This window comes from Mixophyes fleayi, chromosome 10 (genome assembly GCF_038048845.1).
Source record: "Mixophyes fleayi isolate aMixFle1 chromosome 10, aMixFle1.hap1, whole genome shotgun sequence".
NCBI lineage: Eukaryota > Metazoa > Chordata > Amphibia > Anura > Limnodynastidae > Mixophyes > Mixophyes fleayi.
In genome coordinates, this window is record NC_134411.1 from 44,851,224 (window position 1) to 44,863,314 (window position 12,091).

The following is a 12,091-nucleotide window of genomic DNA, read 5'->3' on the forward strand; positions in this document are numbered from 1 at the left end:
AGAATGCAGGGGTTAATTAAAGAAGATGCCCCCTAAAATTACTCTAAATGGTAATAAGATGACTTTCAAAAATCCCTATTCATTGTGATCATCTTCTCTGCATAACTAAAGGTAAACTCTGACTGGTATCTTTAAAAAAATTATTTATACATGCCAGCTGTAATCTTCATTTCACAATCACAATGTTAGAAATAACTTTAAAGAACTTCACCCAAAACAAAACATTTTGTTTTGGATAGAGTTCAATCAGTTTATATATATATATATATATATATATATTAATTGTACATACTGTTGACGTGCCATTCACTGCATACCCTGTGTTCCCTGATGACTACAACAGCTCTACATCGCAATCCTATTTTTTCTTACCACTCTACGTCATTGAGACAAGCTTGAAACAATTAGGAGTGCAGCATGGGACCGTTACAGTCATCAGGAACCCCTGTGAATGGGTTTAACAAATGGCACATTCATAGTATATACAATTTATTTTTTGTGTATCAATTAATTGAAAAATTGTCACTCGCCGGATCTCTGGACCCAGATCCAGGTTACTCACCTCTCTGCCGGCGCCTGTATAGCGCCACGGCCATCCACCATCTTGAGAGTACTTCTGCGCATGTGCAGACCAGAGGAAACTTTAAAACCTTTCCTCTGTATTGGTTACCCATTAGCCTTCCCCTATTTAAGGCACCTGTGACCCCTTGCTAATTGTTTGTTCTTGATCCTCACTTCGCTGTGATAGCCGTGATCTACTCTCCTGTGGTTCCTGTTCCGCTCAGCGTTTCTGCATCTCCAAACCTCTCACCTGCTGGCCGGATAACTCACAGCCACGACCGTGGTAAACCTGCCTCTCGCTGTTCATCGCAGCACCTGCTACCTCTCACCTGCTGGCCGGATAACTCACAGTCACGTCCGTGGTAAACCTGCCTCTCTCTGTTCATCGCAGCACCTGCTACCTCTCACCTACTGGCCGATTAACTCACAGCCACATCTGTGGTAAACCTGCCTCTCGCTCTTCATCGCAGCACCTGCTACCTCTCACCTGCTGGCCGGATAACTCACAGCCACGACCGTGGTAAACCTGCCTCTCGCTGTTCACTGCAGCACCTGCAACCTCTCACCTGCTGGCCGGATAACTCACAGTCACGTCCGTGGTAAACCTGCCTCTCGCTGTTCATCGCAGCACCTGCTACCTCTCACCTGCTGGCCGGTTAACTCACAGCCACATCTGTGGTAAACCTGCCTCTCGCTCTTCATCGCAGCACCTGCTTCCTCTCACCTGCTGGCCGGATAACTCACAGCCACGTCCGTGGTATATCTACCTCTCGTTGACCATCGCAGTACCTGCAACATATCACCCATTGGCCGGATAACTCTCTGCTACGTTCGTGGTAAATCTGCCTCACGCTGATCATCGCAGTACCTGCTCTCTCTCACCTGTTGGCTGGATAATTCTCTGCTATGTCCGTGGTAAATTCCAGCCACCCGCTGAATTTAACTACACCTCCTGTTATCTCATCCACTGGCCGGATAATCATTGCCACCTCCGTAGTAAATCCCAGCCATCCGCTGAATATCACTACATCTCTTATTATCTCAACCACTGGCCAGATAATCATTGCCACCTCCGTGGTAAATCCCAGCCATTCGCTGAATATAATTACACCTCCTGTTATCTCTTCTACTGGCCGGATAATTATAGCCACCACTGTGGTAAATACCTGCCGTTCATTGAACTTATCTACATCTCCTATTGGCCAGACCTTATCTCTATGTCAGTGATATCAACCTCCTGTCCGACATCTGCACCTCTCTCCGCTGCTCTTAAGTTTTATCCACATCTCCTGTACGCCACATCACGTGCCATTGTCCTGAATGTCCTATCCTCCTATTCCTCTGCTGTATTACTTTGCTCTGCCGCACTCTCTTGAGGGCCGTGACCTGCGCAGTGGTGCCGCTAAAACCCAAACCCTCTTGCGGGGTCCTTGGAGAAGACCAGCCGCTGCATTAGACTCCACGCCTCGAGGGTAGTGACAACTACTGGCAGAATTCTGGGTCGAGAACCTTCATGACCGTGACAAAAATAAGCTAGTTTTTGGTATAGTCCTTCTTTAATTTATGATTTTTTTTCTACTATCTAGTTTCAGTGCAGCGACACAGACAATATGATTTGCCAAAGTGAATACCACTACCTGATGGGGCTAATTTACTCTGGCAGGCTACCATTTACATTTGCTGAACAGAACAAGAAAAGCTTTTAAGATAAGCATCAGCAGGACTGTGAAAGAGAAAGTTCTGTCCATTTAAGAGATGCTATAGATAAAGGAGCGTTTGGACTGCGGTACGAAGATGGCAGTGACTACTGGGGCTACAATAGTTTCCCCAGAAGCTGGGTGGATCAGAGTGTTATTGCTGAATGCAGGCTAGATGTTCTCATGCACCCTGTCAAAGTTTTGATTGCTCCCAGAAGAGAACCACTTGGCTGAAGTGACTATCAGAGGCACACCACAAAATGCCAAGCTGCTTAGTTCTGAGAAGGTGGTACGCTCACGGATGTTCTTCCCGTCAGTGTTGACAAAAGCTCAGCAAGGTGCGAAGTCTAACTGACTCCCTGGTCTTCACCAAGAATAGTTGAACTTAGCGGTCGGGAGCCCGCAGGTCACAACCCCTGGGTCAGCCCACTGACGTGAAAGACTGGGAGGAGGAAGTGACCACAGTGGACCAATGTAAAATGAGGCCGTGTCTGTATGAAATACAGAACAAATAAGCCAGAAACAGAGGCAAGCTGAGGTCTGGTACATGTAACTGGTATGCACAGTACAAAGGGATGATCCGGAGGCGCAGTCAAGATCCAAAGCCGATGTCTGGTACACTATCTGGAATGCGTACTACACAGGGATAGTTAGAAGCAACTGGGTCAGTAATATAGAAGTGAAGGCTGACAGATAAGAGAAGTCTCAGGGAGATAGGGCATAGAAAGAAAAGGACACTGAAGTCAGACGTGGGGCTTAACCTGTTGCTCTGACACTTGCCAAGTGTCAGAGCGGATTTTAAATAGAAAGGGGAAGTTCAAATTCCCCGCTTGTAGTCACATGACCAGACAGGGAGAGAGGATTGTGCACTCGGAAGTGACTTTAAAACGATCCCCACTAACATAATAATGTTCCAAAAATACTAAACATAATGGAATAACTATTCTACTTTGTATTGAGTCCTTTTTCCATAAACACATATACAACTGATAATGAATATATAACTTTAGTTGGAAAGCTCTTCAAGGGACCATTCATTATATTCCCACCCATCAGACATACTAACATATAGACATAATCATTGGTTGTAGTAAGATCTCATTCAAGTCGACATCTTTCCAAAGTATGGTTTAACCATTCAATTATTTCAGCCCTATTTGCCCTTCTTGGGATTCCTAATGGATGTTGCTAAAACCTCATCAGTTTCAAGAATTTAATATTAAATGAGATCCAGAGGTCTATATTGCTACCATCTGGGAAAACCTATAAAATGGTAATAAGAGGGACAATAATTTGTTAAAAACGCAATGCGAAAATAGCAACAAATTGGTTCAATAAACTCACTAACTTCTTAAATTCAAAGCTTAGAATTAGTACATTAACAATTGCAATCAACAAGTTTTATAAACTAAATGAGAATTACATTTTTTTATAGTGGAGAAAACTGAGCAAAGTCTATCTTGGCTTAACCAGAAATATTATGAAAGAGGCAATAAAACAGTTAAAGTTTTAGCTAATAACCTAAAAGCAAAGAGAGCTTCACAAATGACACCAAATTTGAGGGATAAAGTTTGTAAATTACTACATGACCCAGTTAAAATAAATTGTACCTCATTATTTCTACAAATCTCTCTATAATCTTCATAACTACTCCTGAGATCTAGATATTAATCAAAAAAATCACATAAACTATTAAATCACAAAATCATCAAAAGGACCAGATATGCATGATCTCACATTTTACTGCAAGACATAGTCTAATCCCTGTCACGGGCACTAGGAGTTCTACCCAGGATTCACCAGATGATAATGCTTACCAGAGGGGCGGGGTTTACACAGCGATCCTCTGGGCAGTAGGGTGAATAGTAGGAACGTTATACAACAGCAGGTGGAGAGAGAATGTCAATGGAGTAGATAGGAGTCAGCGACTCGCAGCTATAATGGTAGGAAAATCAGCGACTTGCAACTATAGTGCAGAGGCAGGTATCAACCAAGAAGAGCCGGGCGGACGTGAATAGGTGAAGGAAGGTAACGGGAGAGTCAGTGGTCTGCGGATAGCAAGTTGTACCACTGCTGTGATGAGAAGACTTGTCCAGGTGCAGGTAGGTAGCGGGGAAGTCAGTGGTCTGCGGATAGCAAGTTGTACCACTGCTGTGATGGGAAGACTTGTCCAGGTGCAGGTAGGTAGCGGAGGAGTCAGTGGTCTGCGGATAGCAAGTTGTACCACTGCTGTGATGGGAAGACTTGTCCAGGTGCAGGTAGGTAGCGGGGAAGTCAGTGGTCTGCAGATAGCAAGTTGTACCACTGCGAGGAGGTGAGGACTTGTCCAGGTGCGGGTAAGTAGAGTAATAGTAATAGTCTATGGCTGTATGTATACAGCTGGAGAGTAGAGAGGCTTGTCTGTAGCGGGTATGGGAACCGCCGATGAGCAGAGCAGGTAATCCAGCAGGAAATAGAAGACACGAGCAGGAGAGCTAGGAGTCTGTAGCGGGTATGGGAACCGCCGATGAGCAGAGCAGGTAATCCAGCAGGAAATAGAAGACACGAGCAGGAGAGCTAGGAGTCTGTAGCGGGTATGGGAACCGCCGATGAGCAGAGCAGGTAATCCAGCAGGAAACTGAAGACACGAGCAGGACACAGGGAACACCTTCAGAGACTCACAGGGAGTGAGAATCAAGATCAGGCAACTATACAACCTTAAATAGGGAGAGGTGATTTATCCAACAATTAAGTTAAAAGCAAGGTCATAAGAGTTCAGGGATCCTGCACATGCGCAGTCCTATCAAGATGGCGGACGGCCGCGGCTCAGGACAGGCTCCGGCAGGAAGGAGAGAGAACCACGCACAAGAGCAGAGGCACTCACGGTCCGGTGAGTGACAATCCCACATCTAAATATGTTGTTTACAAAAAATTTAAAAGTAGAACATTTCCACCCTGATTCCCAAATCCAACCAAGATATCATATTCTGTATCAACTATAGACCAATTTCTCTGCTTAAAACAGACCTCCACATCTTTGTATATCAGTTAGTTAATAGACCAGGGGTCAGCAACCCCCAGCACGCATGTCAGACATGGCACGCCGACCACTTCTGTCTGGCACGCTAGGCCCCTCCCAACATCAAGGGTACATATAGGTCAGTGTAGGAACTGCATATAATGAGGTACCCTTGACGTTGGGATGCAGGCTTAAGTCTTTTGATCAAAATATGAACTAATACCTCATGTTTTCATTTTGCTAGACACACACAGATAGGCAGTTTAAAGGATAAGCGCTGACAACTTTCTTTTTGTTTTGTATACATATATGGGCATTTATATTGCCACGCAGCTGATACCACACACAATATGGGATATACCGAGCGCGGGCTTATTTTTCTCTGGTTTTGTTTCAAAATATTGCCTGTTTGTCATAGCAGCTGTCCATCAAGCCTATTTAAGGCACATTTGGGTGTGGCTCACAAGCCAGCCTTTGTTAGATGTAAGCCCCTATACCTGGGAGGTGAGTGCATCTGATTTTAACTGCATTTTAATAGTGTTTAAAGCATATAGGTCAGTGAAGGACCTGCATATAATGAGGTACCCTTGACGTTGGGATGCAGGCTTAAGTCTTTTGATCAAAATATGAACTAATACCTCATGTTTTCATTTTGCTAGACACACACAGATATGCAGTTTAAAGGATAAGCGCTGACAACTTTCTTTTTGTTTTGTGTATATATACCGTATTTTTCGCTCCATAAGACGCACCTGACTATAAGACACACCTAGTTTTTAGAGGAGGAAAACATACACTGGCCCCTTCACTCACACAAAATACACTGGCCCCTTCACTCACACAAAATGCACTGGAATTTTTGTCCATTCTTTATTTTTCAATATTGCTTGAATTCTGGTTTAGTGGGGTCCATTAGTGAACAATAATTAGATTGGCTTAACGTCTGGCCTTTGACTGGGCCACTTGACATGGCAAAATGGTAAATACTTTTTAGAGCATGTACATATTGCTGGTCACACACTCGGTAATATTTGCATTTGTTACCCCCAAAACAAGCACAATACCTGATAATACTTGATAATTCCAGTGTTCACTGTGCAAAGGCGGTGGAGGAAGATTAATTCAGACCACAATAGAGATTTATGCTGGCATCTTAAATCAGGACATGAGAGGACAATAAGAGGTGGGGGAAGGCACTTGTATTCTATCTGTGAGGACCTAGCTATCACATGGGACGTGCACCACATGACAGGTGTCGTCCCAAGTGATAGCTATGTCCTCACAGATAGGCGGGGGGATGGACGATCAGGAGGATCCGCAGCCTGGCCGGGACCCACTGTAAGTTTTCTTCTTTCTTCCTTTCTGGCTTGCAGTATTCGCTCCATAAGACGCACACACTTTTTTCCCACTTTTTTGGGGAAAAAGTGCGTCTTATGGAGCGAAAAATACGGTATGTGTGTGTGTATATATATATATAATGTATAAATGCACACATATACACACAATTGGCACACCTGGGCTTGAAGAGATTTTAGCCGGCTCACTGATAGAAGAAGGTTGCCGACCCCTGTAATAGACTAAGGGGTATATTTGCTAAATTGTGTAAATTGTGGGTTTGAAGAAGTGGAGATGTTGCCTCTAGCAACCAAACAGATTCTAGCTGTCATTTTGTAGAATGTACTAAATAAATTATATCTAAAATCTGATTGGTTGCTATAGGCAACATCTCTACTTTTTCAAACCTGCAGTTTAGTAAATGTAGCCCTAAATCTTCTTCTAACTGTACTGATAGACCCTGATCAAGTGGGTTTTGGTTCCACTAGACATGAAGAACAATTAAACTAATTCATTAAATTAATAAATTAAAATTGCCTCCTCTTAGCAATGGATGCGGAAAAGGCTTTTAATAGGCTTTCATGGACATTGATGTTTCAAGTAGTAGGAGCATTTAGGCTTAAAGGGGACTAAACCAATATTATCCGTACTTATCAAACCATTAGCAGCTAAGACTTAATCCAGATATTGAAGGAATATGTGTAGAAACGTATCATTATAAAATTCCTCTTTTTGCAGATGACCCTTATATTAACCATCACAAAACCTCTAACCTTGCTTACAAAATGTTTTCAGGGACTGTAATAACTGCAACCAACCTGTTGGATCCTCTTCAGTCAGGCTTTCGCTCTCAACACTCCACAGAGACTGCGCTGACCAAGGTTGTCAATGATTTGATCACAGCTAAAACTAAAGGTCAATACTCTCTTCTAATTCTCCTGGATCTCTCTGCTGCATTTGACACCATTGACAACTCTCTCCTCATACAAACGCTACAATCCCTAGGTCTTCAAGGCACTGTCCTATCCTGCTTCTCATCCTACCTATCTAATCGCACTTTCAGTGTTAATTTCTCTGGAACAACCACCACTCCACTTCCTTTATCAATTGGAGTACCATGAGGCTCAGTCCTAGGTCCTCTGCTATTCTCTATCTACACCACTTCTCTTGGAAAACTAATAAGCTCCTTTGAATTTCAGTATCCTCTATGCACATGATACACAAATTTATTTATCTTCTCTTAATCTTGACCCATCCTTTTTATTACCTTGTTATACTTACATTTTACTACAACCAATATCCCAACACTGAATTTCACCTCTCACTCCTTTCTCACTGACACACTCTTAGCCAAGTGCTCCCCATACCACCAAACCATTGAACATTATTCAACTGTTATGAACCCCACAATCAGTAACTGATAACCCTTATACAGAACTTATAGTGTGGGATGTTTTTCACCATTAGCAGCTGCATTTACCGGAACCACACTGCTCACTGGTACTCAGATGCCCCCTGGACTTGATCCCAGTAGTGTATAGTTGTTAACAGTTGTGGGTGAGGTAGAGTTAGGGAAATTCACAGCTATGTAGCAACATGCAGATAAAACAAGACAAACGGGACACAAAAGAGAATGGTCAATTGGAAAGCCGAGTCAGAGGACAAGAGGGGTACATAAAGTCAATAAACAGGCCAAGCTTTCAATGGCAATCAGAGATCCAAAAGGAAGGTCCAGTAAACAAAGCCAATGTCAAACACAGAAATCCAGCAGCAGCAGATATACCAATCTATACACGCTAAAGATACAGGTACATGCCTAAGTAAACCTAACACCAGCAAAGAAATAATGGCAATGGGCTTGAGTCATTAAGGAGAGCAAAGCAAAAAAAGGAGTAACTTTGCATCTTGTCAAAGCCATGTTGCGTTTGAGGGGGAGGTAAACTAGAAATGTGGGGACAAATTTATATTTGGGGTATGGTCCTAAATCAACTATTTGTGCACTACATGAAAAAGCAGCTATTTTTTTCCGTATATGCAAAATAATAAACTAATTTTCACCCCTTGCATTGCAACATGGTTTGTCCAGGATCAAATTTACTCCTTTTTTTTGCCTTGCTCTCCTTAATAAATCAGGTACAATGAGTGTATTTATGTAGGTATTGGTCAAACAGCTGCTGCGTATAAATCATGTGAGCATGATGTGAGCAGAGAGTGTTGACAGCTTAGCTGCTAGGTAATGAGCAGTGATGAGTCTAATAAGACCTGGTAATAAGCTGCAATGTGGAATCCTCGTTAGCAGCTCAGGAAGCAGGGTGAGTAAGGTTGCTCAGCAACAGACACACAACAACCCTGATATTAAGCAATATCTGGAAGGCATCTCTGAGACAACATAGAAGCAAAACAAAACATAGAGCAGCAAAAACATAACACCATCCATATTTACAACTGGCACCTATGCATGAGTTCCCACTATTCTTTTCAGTACATATCTCTAGACCAAGAACAAAAGAACAGAACCAACCACACTAGACTTCTCTTGGAAATGTTCAAATAAAATAAAACAACACACACCAATTCCATCCAGTGCTCCACAGCAACAATAAACTAAGTTTTATTATTTTTTGCTCTCTTGCTATATTTCTTGCTGGTCATTGCGTTTATTCAGTTTGTCCTTTAGAGGTCCTTTCTCCTGTTGTTCAGATCTTTTATTCTGTATAGTTCATTTGCTGATGTTTTCTGCCTGCCACCCTTGCTTGCTTTAGTAGAGGTCCAAGAAAATTGTGTAGTCAGTTCTGGCAGCATAGGAGAACTAAATGGCCCCATGCAAAGGTATGAGCAGCACGTATAGAATGAAGTACAAGTTGAGGGATTGCTATTTGGATTCTCTGTACCTCCTATCCTTCCTAATGTATTGCATTAGCTCTTCTACCTCTTTTCTCTATTGTATAAGTTTCTTGTATATTCTTTCAATAGATGCTCATAGGATACAACCCATATGCCAACTACAACCTTCGCAGTTGTGCTCAGTCATCTCCTGTCTCTGTTTACATACATTACGGGCTTGATTCATTAAGGAAAGTAAAGCAATCAACCCCGACAATCTTACCCACATCTCCCATCATCCTTCCCTCCCTTTCTCATGTGCCCTCTGGAACTCAAGGTCCATCCGTAACAAACTGACCTCCATCCACGACCTCTTCATTTCCAACTCTCTTAACCTTCTTGCCATCACTGAACCTGGCTTACTCCTTCTGATACCACCTCACCTGCTGCTCTCTCCTATGGGGGCCTCTCCTTCACCCACTCTACCAGACCGGATGAGCGTCCAGGAGGTGGAGTGGGCCTCCTCCTATCCCCCTGCTGTACTTTTCGGGTCATTCCCACTTTACCTTCCCTCTCTTTCTCCTCCTTTGAAGTACACTTCCTCTGTCTCTTCTCCCCCATCCAACTCCATGTCTCCGTCATCTACCGTCCCACTGGCCCTCCCTCCCTTTTCCTGGATAACTTCGCTGCCTGGCTCCCCCACTACCTTTCCTCTGACCTTCCCTCCATCATACTCGGCGACTTCAACATCCCTATTGACAACTGCTCTGACCCTTCCACCATCAAACTTCTCACCCTTTCCACCTCCTTAGGCCTCACCCAGTGGACCTCCTCCCCCACCTACCGTCTTGCTAACTCCCTCGACCTTGTCTTCTTTCATCTCTGCAATTTCTCTAATTTCTCAAACTCTCCCTTCCCACTCTCTGACCACCATCTCCTCTCCTTCACTCTGTCCTCCTCCCCTGCTCCTCCCCTGCTCCTCCCCTTGCCGAAAGCTACCCTCACCAGATGCAACTTAGAAGCAATCGACCTTACCTCTTTCTCCTCATCTCTTGATTCTTTCCTTTCACCCCTTCCCTCCCTGGCCTGCCCAGACCAAGCATCCTCTCTCTACAATAACTCCCTCACTACTGCCCTGCCCCCAAAAGTGCTCTCGCACTGCGGAACGCCTATGGAGGAAATCTCGCTCCCTGGCTGACTTCCTTCACTTTAAATTTATCCTCTCCTCATTCTGCTCTGCTCTCCAGCTTGCTAAACAAACCTTCTTTAAGTCCCTCATTTCTTGTCAGTCCTCTAATCCCCGCCACCTTTTTGCCACTTTTAACTCCCTCCTTTCTCATCCCCCCCCCCTCCTGTACCACTTTCCCTCTCCGCTGCTGACTTCGACACTTTTTTCTCTTTCAAAATTGAGGCCATCAGACTTAACATCTTCTCCTCCAACCCTTCTCCCGCTGCGCTTATTGCTTCACCCCCCTCCAACAAACAACTATGGTGCTCCTTCTGCCTACATCAGGTGAAGAAGTTCGCTCCCTTATTCTTTCCTCTCCACCCTCTACCTGTCCTCTTGATCCCATCCCCTCTCACCTCCTTCGCTCTCTCTCTCCCACTGCCTGCTCCTACCTCGCACACCTTTTCAACCTATCACTCTCCTCTGGTGTAGTACCCTCCTCATTCAAACACGCTCTTATATCTCCAATACTCAAAAAACCTAATCTCGACCCCACCTCGCTCGCCAATTATCGCCCCATCTCACTTCTCCCCTACACCTCCAAATTACTTGAGCGGATTGTCTTCTGTTGCCTCACCAGATACCTCTCGGACAATTCCCTCCTCAACCCTCTCCAATCTGGTTACCGCCCCCTCCACTCCACTGAAACTGCCCTGGCCAAAGTTATCAATGATCTCCTATCAGCCAAATCCAGGGGTCACTTCTCCTAACTCATCCGCCTCTACCTTTCCGTGGCCTTTGACACTGTGGACCACCCCCTCCTTCTGGAAACTCTTCTCTCTCTCTGCCTCTCTGGTTCTGTCCATGCCTGGTTCTGCTCTTACCTCGCCAACCGCACCTTCTCTGTCTTCACGTCTGGCTCTTCCTCCACCCCCTCCCCACTCCCGGTAGGAGTCCCTCAGGGCTGTGTTCTCGGGCCCCTACTCTTTTCGCTCTACACTTCCTCTCTCTGTGTTCTTATCTCCTCCTTCGATCTTCATTATCACCTTTATGCTGATGACATTACACTCTACATCTCTTCTCCTGATCTCTCTTCCATCCTCCTCTCTCGTGTGTCTTATTGCCTCTCTGCCATCTCCTCCTGGATGTCCTTGAGCTTTCTCAAAATGAATATCTCTAAAACTGAATTCATTGTCTTTCCTCCCTCCAGACTCCCCTCCCACCCCACGACCTCTCTATCCTTGTTAATAACACAACCATCTCCTCTGTCACCCAACTCCGATGCCTGAGTGTCACCCTTGACTCCTCTCTTTCTTTTGCCCCCCACGTCCAATCCCTTGCCCAAGCCTGTCGCTTCCAACTGCGCAACATCGCCCGCATCCGGCCCTTCCTCTCACAAGATGCCACCAAAATAATCATCCATGCACTCATCATCTCCCGCCTTGATTACTGAACCTTATCCTCACTGGCCTCCCCCTCTCCCATCTCGCCCCCCCCCCCCTCCGCTCT

The 12,091-nt window shown here is 44.7% G+C and overlaps 1 long non-coding RNA gene across 1 annotated transcript in view; it reads left to right on the forward strand.

The window, feature by feature from the left end:
- Nucleotides 1-12,091, forward strand: part of LOC142104128 (uncharacterized) — a 76,315-nt gene that overhangs the window by 42,162 nt on the left and 22,062 nt on the right. The gene's annotated exons all lie outside the window — the stretch shown is intronic.